The sequence below is a fragment of the Crocuta crocuta genome, unplaced genomic scaffold (assembly GCF_008692635.1).
Source record: "Crocuta crocuta isolate KB4526 unplaced genomic scaffold, BGI_CrCroc_1.0 scaffold402, whole genome shotgun sequence".
Lineage (NCBI taxonomy): Eukaryota > Metazoa > Chordata > Mammalia > Carnivora > Hyaenidae > Crocuta > Crocuta crocuta.
Genome location: NW_027529633.1, coordinates 444,093 through 458,616, shown reverse-complemented (window position 1 = coordinate 458,616; position 14,524 = coordinate 444,093).

Below are 14,524 nucleotides of genomic sequence, written 5' to 3'. Positions count from 1 at the left end.
CAACCAATTTCTGTACATTGATTTTATATCCTGTGACTTTGCCGAATTCATGGATAAGTTCTAACAGGTTTTTTGGTGGAGTCTTTTGGATTTTATAAACAGATTATCATGTCATCTGCAAATGGTGAAAGTTTGTTTTCTTCCTTGCCAATTTAGATGCCTTTCATTTCTTTGTATTTTCTAATTGTTGAGGCCAGGACTTCCAACACTATGTTGAATAACAGTAGTGAGAGTGGACATCCTTGTCATGTTTCTGACCATAGGGGGAAAGCTCTGTTTTTCCCCACTGAAGATGATATTAACAGTGGGTCTTTCATATATGGCTTTTATGATCTTGAGGTATGATCCTTCTATCCCTACTTTCTTGTGAGTTTTTATTAAGAAAGGATGTTGTATTTTGTCAAATTCTTTCTCAACATCTTTAGAGAGGATCATGTGGTTCTTATCTTTTCTTTTATCATTGTGATGTATCATATTGATTGATATGCAGATATTGAACCAGCCCTGCACCTCAGGAATAAATTGCACTTGATCATGGTGAGTAATTATTTTAATGTATTGTTGGATCCAGTTTGTTAGTATCTCATTGAGAACTTATCAAACTCAACACCCAAAACCCAAATAATCTAGTGAAGAAATGGGCAAAAGACATGAATAGACACTTTTCCAAAGAAGACATCCAGATGGCCAACAGACACATGAAAAGATGCTCAACATCACTTAAATACAAATCAAAGCCACACTGAGATACCACCTGACATCTGTCAGAATGGTTAAAATTATCAGCTCAGGAAACAACAGATATCAGCAAGGATGTAGAGAAAGAGGAATCCTTTTGCACTGCAGGTGGGAGTGCAAACTGGTGCAGCCACTCTAGAGAGCAATATGGAGGTTTCTCAAAAAATTAAAAATAGAACTACCCTACCACCCAGTAATTGCTTTACTAGTATTTATCTTAATGATACAAGCATGCTGTTTTGAATGCTTATAGCAACACTATCGACAATAACCAAAGTATGGAAAGAGCCCAAATATCCATAGGCAGATGAATGCATAAAGAAAATGTGGTATATGTATACAAATGAATATTACTTGGTAATCAAAAAGAATGAAATCTTGCCATTTGCAACAACATGGATAGAACTAGAGTGTATTATGCTAAATGAAATAATTCAGTCAGAGAAAGACAAATATCATATAATTTCATTTATATGTGGACTTTAAGATACAAAACAGATGAACACAAGAGAAGGGAAGCAAAAATAATACAAAAACAGAAAAGGAGACAAACCATAAGAGACTCTTTTTTAATTTTTTTTAATGTTTTTTATTTTATTTTGAGAGACAGAGACAGAGAGCGAGTGGGGGGAGGAGCAGAGAGAGATGGAGACACAGAATCTGAAACAGGCTCCAGGCTCCAAGTTCTCAGCACAGAGCCTGACACGGGTCTCAAACCCACAGACTGTGAGATCATGACCTGAGCCAAAGTTGGACGCTTAACCAACTGAGCCACCCAGGCGCCCCAAGACTCTAAATACAGAGAACAAACTGGGTTGTTGGAGTAATGCTGGGTGGGGGGACGGGCTAAATGGGCAAGGGACATTAAGGAGGACACTTGTTGGGATGAGCATTGGCTGTTATGAGTAAGTGATAAATCATTAAACTCTATTCCTGGAATCATTATTACGCCATATGTTAACTAACTTGGATTTAAATTTAAAAAAAGAAAGAAAAAAGACCAAATACTACTTTTTGTTTTCTCTGGGGCACCTATTAATACTTATTAGAATTCATTTTGATTCTTCTTCCAATTTTGTCCCTTTTTAATAGTAATTTTTATAATTTTATGAGTTTTTAAATAAAATAACATGCTTTAAAACAAATAACAAATCTATCCATGTAGGTATATATGAAATTAAAAGCAACAAATAATGAATAAATGCTCAGTAGTTTTTATTCATTAACATAGAAATGAGAAAGTAATAACTTTTCCTGAGCAGATACAATATATAATAAAATGAACAGTATAGAAGGGAATCAAGAAACCCAACTTCTTTCATTTCTTGCCTTTGCCACCATCTGTGTATAATTACGCAAGCTATTTATATCCATTCTGTGTTTCAGTTTCCTTAGGAAAAATGCTATTCTGAAGAGTATGCAGGCCTCTTAAAAGCCAAGTATGAAGCTTGTACAGGACTATGGGTCTTATGTTAACAATGCCTGGAAAAAAATAGTATTTTGATTATTATCATATTCTGCTAATTGTTAAGAAGCAGAATACAGTGACAGAATCAAAAAAGACAATTTTCTTGTTTTTCTCTCACATAACAAGATTTCTGAAGGTGAATAACTCAGGGCTCTATGTGACAGTTTGATGGCACCATAAATGTCACTACGACTCAGTCCTTCAATAATTCCCTTATCATTCCTCTACCGAATCAGCAGCTTTTTTCTTTTGTGTTTCTTATTGTTTTAGTTGCAACTATTTTAGAAGAAAGCAGAATATCAGGAATGCAAAGGGCAAGTTGAGCTTATTTCTTTAAGTGCTTTGCTGAAGTCCAGTAGTCTTTTACAAACAGATCATGACCTGAAACATGAAACGTAACCACCAACAGGTGCAAGGGGCTGACTCAAACATAATTTATATGAAGTTAGGAAGTACAAAAGGAAGAATCAATATTGATGAGGCAATTAGTTGACAGTGTCTACATTAGATTATTTAAGGTCACTTTTTCACCTCTTTTTCAAAGATTTAAATCCGTTGTTTCTTTTGATATTGAAAGGACATCAGTCTGTAATTATAATAACTATTTTTGTCCATTTTAAATTAATATAGGCTAAAACAGAAGTAAGCTTCCATGAATGCAAAAAGTATTTCTTTAACACTTGCTATGGCCCAGATACTATTTTGAGCCCAAGAAGTATACTAATATCCAGGTCAGATATGGCATTACTTTCACTGAGAATATGTTCTTACTTCTGATACACTAGCCTCTCTCCTTGGAATCTTACTAAAAGATCTTATAATCCTATGAAATAAATTGATGCAATGTATTAACATTTTCCTATGCATCTACATGGTATTAGCTATGTAGCATCTTTAGGAAAAATGAGAAATTAGTACAAATCATTTGTTATATTTAGATAAATAATTAGAACTCAGAAGGGCATATCATTAAATGAATTCATTTTTAAACAATGTCAGAAAGTGATAACAGAAGCTATATTTAAAAAGTGATTTGTGAAAGAGGTAGAAGAGCATGAATTCTACCTTCAGCAAAACTATTCTTTAAAAATGAAAAAGAAATTAAAATCTCAGGCAAACAAAAGCAGATTAGACCTATATTGTAAGAAATACTAAAGTCTTTTAGGCTGAAATAAAAATACATTAGACAGTAACTCAAATCCATATGAAGAAATAAAAAGCACTGATAAAGATAGCTATGGATAATGTAAGACTGTGTAAATAAATTTGGGTCTGTAACACTTTTCTTCTCCTAACTAATATAAAAGACAACTGCATAAAGAAATAACTATAAATATGTGTTGATTGTTAAAGATATAATTTACATGACAATAATAGCAATAATGAGGCAATAAGGAACAAAGCTATAATAGAACAAAAATTTTGTATATTCCTGAAATTAAGGTTGGTATCAACCTGAACTAGACTGATTTAAGCTAAGTTGTTAATTGTAACTCCCCAGACAATGTTTATGGTAACTTAAAAAGGAGAGTAAAAGGAAAACAAGGAAATTGGAATGGTACACTAGATTCTCTGTAAGAATTGAGGAAAAAAGATATATACTGAATACAGAGAGCAACATACACATGTAAATCCTAAATAACATTAATTACTTTAGCCACAAAGGAATTAATCACTCTGATAAAAAAAAGCAAATATTGACAGAATAAATTAAAAACAACAAAATAAAAATCGTGATCCAAGTATAAAACATAGTTCTAATATAAAAAACTAAAAGGTTGAAAGTTAAGGGTGAATGAAGACATGCCATTCAAAAAAGATCTGGAGTGGATATGTTAACAATAGAGAAAATAAACTTCTACAAAGTGTTTACTAGCAACAAAGATGAAACTTTTATAATGCTAAAAGTTCAGTACATGAAGCATAAAAGCACTCAACAAGAAAGACAAAAAATATATAAAGTAACTACTGACAAAATTTAAGAGTGACATAGAACATTCAATACATGCAATGCAATACATAAAATAGTAGTGAAACTTCAAAATCTATGTCCAATAATAGGTAGAACAGTTAAAGCAGCAAATAGCAAGGTAAAAAATTTGTATATATATATATACAAATAAACCATTGAGACCTAACTGATATGCAAGCGACACACAACCCACAACAGAAAAAAAAACATTTTTTTTCAAGTGCACATTAACATTTCTGAGAATAGTTTACATCCAGCAATAAATTAGAAACCACACAAAGCATGTTCTATGACTAAAATAGAATTAAATCAGGAAAAATAACAGGAAGGAATTTGGAAGAATATAAAAACAATAGAGGAAAATCAATAAAACCAAAACCTTTTTTTTCAGAAGATTAACACAATCAGTAAATCTTTAAGTAGAATGGTAAGAAAAAAACAGAGAAGATTCAAGTTTTTAAACAAAGAAAGAGGGAGCATCACTAAAAAGTTTACAGAAATATAAAATAAAGATTGCAAGGGAATGCTGTAAGCTACTACATGGCCAACACATTAAAGAACTTGATGAATTCACAGAAAAACAGAAAGAACTACCAGATAAAGCTTTAGTATCCAAAATCTATAAAGAACTTACCAAACTAAACCCCGGAAAAAACAAATAATCCAGGGAAGAAATGGGCAGAAGACATGAATAAATACTTCTCCAAAGAAGACACCTAGATGGCCAGCAGACACATGAAAATATGCTCAACATTGCTCATCATCAAAAAAAATACAAATCAAAACCACATTGAGATACCACCTCACACCAGTCAGAGTGGCTAAAATTACCGAGAAACAGAAGATGTTGGTGAGGATGTGGAGAAAAGGGAGCCCTCTTGTACTGTTGGTGGGAATATAAACTGGTGCAGCCACTCTAGAAAACAGTGTGGAGGTTCCTCAAAAAATTAAAAATAGAATTACTCTATGACCCAGCAATAGCACTGCTAGGAATTTATCCAAAGGAAACTGGAATGCTGATTCATAGGGGCACATGTACTCCAATGTTTACAGCAACACTATCAACAATAGCCAAATTATGGAAAGAGCCCAAATGTCTATCAAGTGATGAATGGATAAAGGTGTGGTTTATTTATACGATGGGATAATGCATGGTGATGAAAAAGAACGAAAGCTTGCCAATTTGTAACAATGTGGATGGGAATTGGAGGGTATTATGCAAATGAAATAAGTCAGTCAGTGAAAGGCAGATACCATATGTTTTTGCTCAATATCATATGTTTTCACTCATATGTGGAANTTGTATGTAAGTGATGAATCACAGGAATCTACTTCTGAAGCCAAGAGCACACTGTATACACTATATGTTAGCAAACTTGAAAATAAATTATATGAATTAATTAAACAAATTTGTCATAATAAGGTTAATTTTGTATCTTTTTCCATGTAACATTCCATTTTGCTGGATGGTCTTCATAATCTTTCTTTTTCATGTCTCCATAGTAATTCCATCAGGAAGTCATACCATAATTCACTTAACTTCTCTCTTATTGGTTCAATATTTAGGTTGTTTCCAGGTACTCTAAATAAATAATACTCTAGAAAAAGACACAAACTACCAAAACTGACTAAGGAAAAAATAAAAATCTGTAACATATAAAGAGATTGAATTAGTGTTAACTTCCCACAAACAAAATTCCAGGCCAAGATGGTTTATTGGTAAATTCTACTAAATATATATATATATGTATATAAAGAACACAAGCCATAAAGTCTTCCCCCAAAGTGCTAAAGATTAGAACACCTCTCTTCTCATTCTATGATGCTAGCATTACTCTGATTCCCAAATCAAAAAACAAACAAAAATACCCCAAGAAAACTACAGATCCATATCCCTTAGAAATATAGGCTCACAAATCCTCATGAAATACTAGTAAACTGAATCTAGCAACATCTAATAAGGATTATGTATACACCACAACCAAGAGGAATTTATGCAGGTTTGCAACTTTAAACATCTGGAAATAATCTGTTTTACATAGTATTAACAGAAGAAAGAACAAAAAACACATGTCACATCATCAATAGATATTTTTAAAAAACACTTGACAAAATCTATGTGGTGTCTGGATGGCTCTGTGGTTAAGCATCCAACTCTTGATCTTAGCTCAGGTCTTCATTTCAGGGTTGTGAGTTCAAGCCCCATGTTGGGTCTCATGCTGGACATGAAGCCTACTTTAAAAAGAGAAGAAACCACTTGACCAAATCTAATAGATGTATATATTGTCACAAAAATTTTATTGATAAAGTTAAAATATAAGAGTAATACTTAAGTAACTTTTTATTATATAAATCTACAAATAATAAGAAGAGAATCCTTCTGGAGGATATAACATCTCATAATTAAGACTACAAGTTAATGTTCTCTAGCCTCAAAATCAATTGCTATTGTTCATCTGTTGTTAATGCCAATGTGATGTAAGATTTTACATGTTTCATGTTTAATATGTCTTTTCACACAGATAGGCTGCCAAATACTGGTATCAGCCTTTAAGGACATGACTTTAACTGAGTATATTAGCTCTTTGGAAAACACTTATTGGGGCTACTATTCTTCTCTTGATATTTTACTTTCAGCATCCCACTACATTAGGAATTAATTTCCCTCAAAGCTTAAATGGAAGCCCGTCCGTTGCTCAGTTCAGTGGATTTCACTTGTATTGAAGTATGAATGTTAGAACTATAGTTTGAACTTGGAATATATATCCACTGGGCAAATTGTCAGGGGAGTTCAGATTACTTTCTTGTTTTAACTTTTGACAGACCATAACATACAGAAATCAGGTTGACGTTACTTACAATCCAATGACAAAGCTGTCTGCGTGGGTTTGCATCCTATGTATTTGCACACAACTCCACAGTTAGAAGTGCCTAGCACTTGGTTTAACACACTCCTGTCAAAGCCTTGAACTTTTAATATTTTTGAACTTGAAATATATGCAATATGCATGTCCACTATTCCTTGCTAGCCTGCTTGCATATGGTGTTTGTGACGCCCTGAGGGCACAGTGAACTCATGATGCATGGGGGATGAGTGACACCAGAGTACAAGACAGCCTTGTTACACCTATGACTAAATATGCGGGAACACTGACAGCCCCTAGAGCCACACTTGTTGAAACCAGAACTGGCTTCACGGCCATGACATTCCAGAGAACCCTACCCTTACTTTTCTTGCTCATATCACTTCCCTGTATTCACCAACCACTTATGCTGAAAAATGATGACATGAAAAGAAAGGGAAAGATACAGCTAACTGTAATTCCTTCCCCTTGTGATTCCTCACTCATCAGTAAATTGAAGGTAGAGAGTTGTTGGATTGAATATGTTAAGAAGTGAAATAAAACAGTTAAGTTAATTTCATGTAGTATTTCTACTACTGCTAACAATAAAACATATATGCATGTAAGGGCTACAAAACTTGAATTGTGTAATGTTAGTAATTCCTCATATGAACTAAGTACTCTTACATTTGCATTTTGAACTGGCATTGCATCCTATATAGATGAATGGAAACCCCTGTTTGCATGTGCCAAGAAGCAGAGTGGAGTTATGGGAGGGCCTCATATCTCCTGCGGTGCAGCTCCTCCTCTCTGTGGAGGAGACGCGATGTTAGAGCCACTGTACATAACACCGAAATGAAGGAATATCGCTGTGTTCCAATGAGGCTTCATTTGTGAGCACTGAAATTGTATTTTCAGGTATAACGCAATGTGATTCTCTCTCTTTTATTCCCAACCAGTGAAAATGTAAAAACTATACTCAACTCATGGGCCATATAAAAGCAGGTGGCAGGGTGAATTTGGACCAACAGCTCTATTTTGACAATCCTTGATCCAGAAGGAAGAAATTAAAACAGAAGGATGAGACTCACAACCAAACCCCAGGGCGTTCAATATTGAATGGTGTTTTAGAGGAAGAGGAGAGATATCAGGAGATGAAGAAAATACGAGTATCTAGGAAGATACAAAGAAATCCAAGCACTGTAGTGATTCATATGTGTAGGCAATTCTTTTGATAAGTTTTAGTGTTTGTATTATTCTTTCAATAGTAGCATGCTACTTGGAAGTTACATCTGATAAAAAGTCAATGAAAAATACTTTATATACTTCTAAAAACTATTGATTCTAGGTAAATCTGTAATCTGAGAACTTAAATTTCAGCTAGTATCTCTGCAGGGCACAAGTATTTACTATTTTTTGTACAGTTTCCTATGCTATGTGTTTGTGCAGTTTCCATTGCTATCATTTCAGTAACTGCTTTCTTTAAAGCTTTAATAAAGAGTGTGACTCCGTTTTTTGATATTTGACTGCTAAGAAATTTTAAACCTCATCTCTCAGTCTTCCCCTTTTTCCCTGTATCTGAGAAAACTGACAAGAAAACCTGTCTGCTCCCTTCTTTCGTGTCAGTGAGAGTTTAAAGCCATGCAGGCAAGAGCCTTTATCCTGGTCCCGCTCCTACTCATAATAAACACCCCAAACCAATCCCTCTTCTCTGTCTTCTCAAGCCACTTACTACCTGCTCAAGAAGCTTACTGTGCTCCTCACCAGAGTCTTCATTATGTGAGTAATACATCCTCCTACACCCTCTTGGTATGTATGGATGTCATCAGTCTCAATATGCAACCAAATTTTGAGTGAGATACATCCTGCTCCTCCAGAGTGGTGCTGTGAGCAAGATTCCTAGATGCTGATGAGCACCACTGAAGGTCCTTTTACTCTTGGTCTGGCTTGCTAACTCATTCTGCTGCCTGCTGGCAGTGATTGTAGCATTACATCTTGAGATCTGCTAGTGTTAAGTCCCTCAGTTTTGGTCCTTACAATACTGACTTGGCATTTGCACTTTTACATGAATATTGGGATCAAATTGCAAAATGCCAATTAAAAAAGAAAACTTTGGGGGAGCCTGGGTAGCTCAGTCAGTTGAGCATCCAACTTCAAATCAGGTCATGATCTCATGGTTCATGGGTTCCAGGCCTGCATCCAGCTCTGTGCTGACAGCTCAGAGCCTGGAGCCTGCTTCAGATTCTGTGTCCCCCCTCTCTCTGCCCCTCTCCCACTCATGCTCTGTCTCTTTCTCAAAAATAAACATTAAAAATAATGTTTATAAAAAGAAAACCTTCTGGGGTTTTCACTGGAATGGCACTGGATGTATAAAATAATTTATAGAGAATCAATGTGTTATTTGTAGATCTTTTTGGACTTTCTCTGTGTTCAGAGAACACAATATCTTGTCTGAATGTTTATGTGACATAGCTTGATCCTGATTGGGAGGAATTCACTTTCAGCTTCCACTGAGAAATACAAGTTGGAACCAGATTTGAGGTCAAGAGAGAAGAGACACCAGGGTACCGAGTCCTTAACAAAAAAAGGGTTCTTGAAGCTTAGGACCAGTTCAACCAAGGATCATATCACAAAAATTTTGTAACACATTCCTATATACTAAGATACAGAAATTCAGTCTGATGTTTCTTCAATATGATCCATATTTCTTGTAGGGATCACTTAGGATTTAATATTTGGAATCTTGGGCATTTCTTCTTCTCAGTAGATATAAGTGGTCATAAAAGGGTCACATAAAGCCACAGAGGATATAGAATTCAATAGCATACCAATTCACTATTCACAAATGCCATGTGGTCCTACAAAATAATTATATAGTTTGGATTCTGCCATGTTCAAATGTCTTTAGAATTAGGAAATAGAGTAAAATATCTTAAGAAAATATACTTATGTATCTTAAGAAACAAAGAATTACAAAATCAGAACCATTGATGTAGCAAATGAAGTAAATTGGGCACTTGTAGATGGCCAAATGGTGTGTTGCATTTGTGTCTCCATAGAATAAAGGTCTAGGGCACGTGAGATTCTAGCCCAGTTCCATTCTAAGGGTGGAAGTTCATGGAAGATTACCACTATGAAAGACTTAATAGGACAGTCTCACTGATGAGATTTGCCCTCATAGCTGCAGCTTCAGATCCTATCTCAGCCAGAATTTCTGATACATAGCTCAGTTAACCAAGAAATTCGCATTATTTCTCTAGAATTTTATTTAAAAAAAATTTTTTTAATGTTTTATTTATTTCTAGGAGAGAGAGAGAGACAGCGTGAGCAGGGGAGGGTCAGAGAGAGAGGGAGTCACAGACTGAAACAGGCTCCAGGCTCTGAGCTGGCAGTCAGCACAGAGCCCAACGCGGGGCTCGAACCCACGAACCGCGAGATCATGACCTAAGCGAAAGTCGGACGCTTAGCCGACTAAGCCACCCAGGCGCCCCCTCTAGAATTTTAAATTATTGAATATAGTGTTTAAAAAATAAAAGTCACATATAATATTTTGGCATAGAAATCTGAAAATTTGGGACACCTGGGTCGCTGAGTTGGTTGAGTGACTTTGGCTCAGGTTAAGATCTCGTGGTTCATGAGTTCAAGCCCCACATCCAGCTCTGTGCTGACAACTTGGAGCCTGGAGCCTGCTTCAGATTCTGTGTTTCCCTCTCTCTCTGTCCTTCCCCCACTCATGCTCAGTCTCTCACTCTGTCTCTCAAAAATAAATAAACATTAAAAAAAGAAATCCGTGAAAATTTGATCTTTTAAATACTTAAAATTTTTGACAGAAATTAGCCTACTAGAAAATGAAATCAGATTTTAAGTGAAATTTAGAATATATACTTTAAAACTTGACCAAGGCTCACAATGTTAAGTTGAAGTCTTTCAATGATTATATACAATTTAACCATTTAATAACTTCACGTTTGATATTTAAAATAACTTAAGTTTTAACAAATATAGAGTTTGATTAATTTTTAAGACTTATACAAATACAAAATATACTTTTTCAGTCATAAAATTTCTGTACATAAAGAGAAAATTAAACATTTTTATAAATGCAGTTAAAATGGTAACTGAGTTTATAAATAGAATAAGGGCCCCAATTAATGTAATTGTTAAACATTGCTAGATATATACCTAGACTAGTATTTATAATCTGAATCTAAAAGTTTAAAGTACTGAATTTTCAAAATTGTGACTTTGAAAAAGTGAGTATTAATTTTTTCAAACCAAAGCAAACTTGTTAGTTGTCTTTGTTGTATTGAAAAGCACTTTGAGGACATAAGAAAGTTTAATTTTGTTAATTTTATTACCACCAGAGAATCAATTAACAATGGATGTCTTCTCATATTGCTTGATTATAGAGAGAACCTATTCTTATTAAGTTTACCAGGTGTTTCATTTCATATATCAGGGAGAATGATTGTTGTTCTGTGTGATGTATGGGCGCGAGTGCAAGTACGGAGCTCCTTACTTCTCCGCCATCTTGCCCCCTCCGAGAATGATCGTTGTTAATGTTAAATGCATTAGCATTCTGTTTAATTAAACTATACATTAATGGCAATTGACCAAGAGGAAAGCATCCACTCTTACTTTCGTGCCAAACCCCATTTCAGAGCCTAGCATCTGGATGGTCTGGTTTATATCCCACAACATTGTGGGTAGTACCAGCCCAGTCTCATGGGAAATAATCTGTTGGCCTCCACAGGGCAGAAACCTATGACTTTATAATCCTGTACTGATTCATTTAGACAATGTCTTGTGTGGATATGATATTTATGGTATTTTCTATATATATGCCAACTTCTATCCTTTAAATAATACATAATATATTGTGAAGAATTGCTTATTTCTTTATTGAATAAAAATTTTCACTTCTACAGTTTTTAGTCTAACTGAAACAGTATTAGAATTTGTGTGTCTATTGAGGAACAGATGTACAATGGGGCTAGAGTGTTCTTTGGGAATTCTAGACATCTAATCAATGCCTAAATCTTTCACTAAAGCAATAACCATTTTGCAAAACGAGAAGAAAAACCAGCCTCCTCACTGAGAAGATAAAGAGGTGAGAACAGAATTGAAGAATAAAACAAAAAATCACTGAGTTAAATTCTAATGGAATATTTCCCTTCTGCACAGGAAAAGGGGACAGAATAAAGAGCAAGAATAGTAACTCTAATCATCATTTTGTCAGGCTGTCATCCAAAGAAGGTCAGGACAATTTGAATCTTCCTGTTTTGATGCATGTGAAAGATTTCTTCACCAGCCTGGCCTCACCATCTCCAACCTGATTTACATACCTTACCCTCAAAGACGTGTTTCTAAGACTCAGTCCAGGCTTTGAAGTAAAGTCTTTTCATTGTCACTGACACTTTATGATAATGCACCAGAGAGTTTATTTTTGTTCATGTAATATATTGGACAGTGTGGTAATAACATTAAAAAAATGCCTTTTGGTAGTGCTCTACAATTAAATCATACATGCATGTGATTTTATATGTAACTATAATGATTCTTGTCCCTCTAAGCTAATAGAGGGGTATAAGGGATGCGGCTACATACTTCTAACTTATTTATAGTAAATGTAGCAATGTATACTTCCACAGAAAATAAAAACGATCTTTATACTATGATTTGAATTGCTTGATATAAAAAATAAAGTTACTAAATGTTATAATGCTACAAGTAAGCCTATTCTATGTACATTTTAAATCTCCACAGAGTATACTAAGGGCCTTATTTATTCGATTGTAGCAATAAGCCCAGTCGGACAGGACAAAGTGATTTTTCCTGAATATCACCAGTGGATACAACCATAGCTATAAGAGGCACACCATTCCTCATGCTCCAGCCATCATGCAGCATAATGAAACCTGCTGCTCCCGCACCCAGCTGCAGTCCAGGAAGCCCCTGATGCAGCTGCACAGAGGGAGGCCGAAAAGAAGCATGCATCACTAGAGAGTGTGCACCTGAAGACGCACGAGCCTTGGACTGCGGAGGTGGTGACCGTCCGTGAGCCCACAACGGGAATTTTGAAGAGGGTCCTGCAGAAGGTGGAGGATTCTGACGCATAGGAATTGGGAAGAGGGCACTTCTGGTGATGCAACTGAAATGGTATCAACAAAGTGTCAACATGTGAGCTCTTCTCCTGAAACATCTAGTTTTCGCTGTGGCTGGTGTGCGTTGTGTAACGGAGGAGATGGGAAGAATGTGCGTTTTGAAGGGCCGAGATGCCACGAAGTGACATTAGAATAATTTGATAGGAGGGGCGCCTGGGTGGCTTAGTCGGTTAAGCGTCTGACTTTCGCTTAAGTCATGATCTCACGGTTCGTGGGTTCGAGCCCCGCGTCGGGCTCTGTGCTGTCAGTTCAGAGCCTGGAGCCTGTTTCGGATTCTGTGACTCCCTCTCTGTGTGACCCTCCCCTGCTCACGCTGTCTCTCTCTCTCTCCTAGAAATAAATAAAACATTTAAAAAAAAAAAAAGAATAATTTGATAGGAAACTTTGGCAAGGGCTATTGTCCCCGAGGTGTTTTTCAGGATGGCACCAGAGTCAAGAGACTTGCTCATGAAGACTGAAGGGCTTACAAAGCCGAGGGTGCGGCAGAGCACTGGGAACACTCCGTTGGCTAGCGAAGCCAAGTAGAAGCTCATCCAATTCAAGATATGAGAGCTTAATTAATATGAACATTCTACTTCCCATTCAGTTTCCTGAGTATTTAGCTGCCTAATCAATATTCTAAAGCCCTGTCTTTTGAACGTATAGTTCTTTTGCAAAATGAACACAATGATGTTTGGACCTCTTGATTTGTGAAATGTGCTTAAGTAGCTGATTTCTCACACTCTTTGTAGATGCTCTTTAATGTGGCACTTCTCTATTCCTTAGACTTGAAAGTAAACATGATGAGTTTCACCCAGCAGTAAGTTACTGTCACCTTGTCAATGGAGAGTTATGTTAAGTCAAACTGAGCAGATGAAATAATGAAGGTACAAAACCAGCAGACTTTTGGTCTTTTGTTTTGTCTTGTGCTGCTTTTTCTGAGAAAATTCTAGTTATGTCTCTTTCCAATTCTCAATTAGTAATCTAGTCAGTGATTCAAACAAAAACCAAATTCTCTCCAAGCTTCTGAACAATTGTTCATGCTTCATTTATAAACTTTAGGCTTGAACACGTAAATCAAAGCTCCAATTTTGTGTGACTGTGATTTTCTAAAGTTAGGGGTGATAGTGGTTTAAGAGGTAGACTTTAAAAAGTCTAGTTAGGATAATAATATTTGTACTGACAGAAAATAAAGAATAATATTGATTTTTACTTTGTATTCTTTTACTCTATTTTCTCACAGATATGTTATAATCAAGCTAAAAGAGCATAGTTCAAGTCTGAGAGAGTAGCTTCTGGGACTCTGTCAGAATATATTCATCTGAATATTTATAAATGACCACAAAATAGTCACTCACAA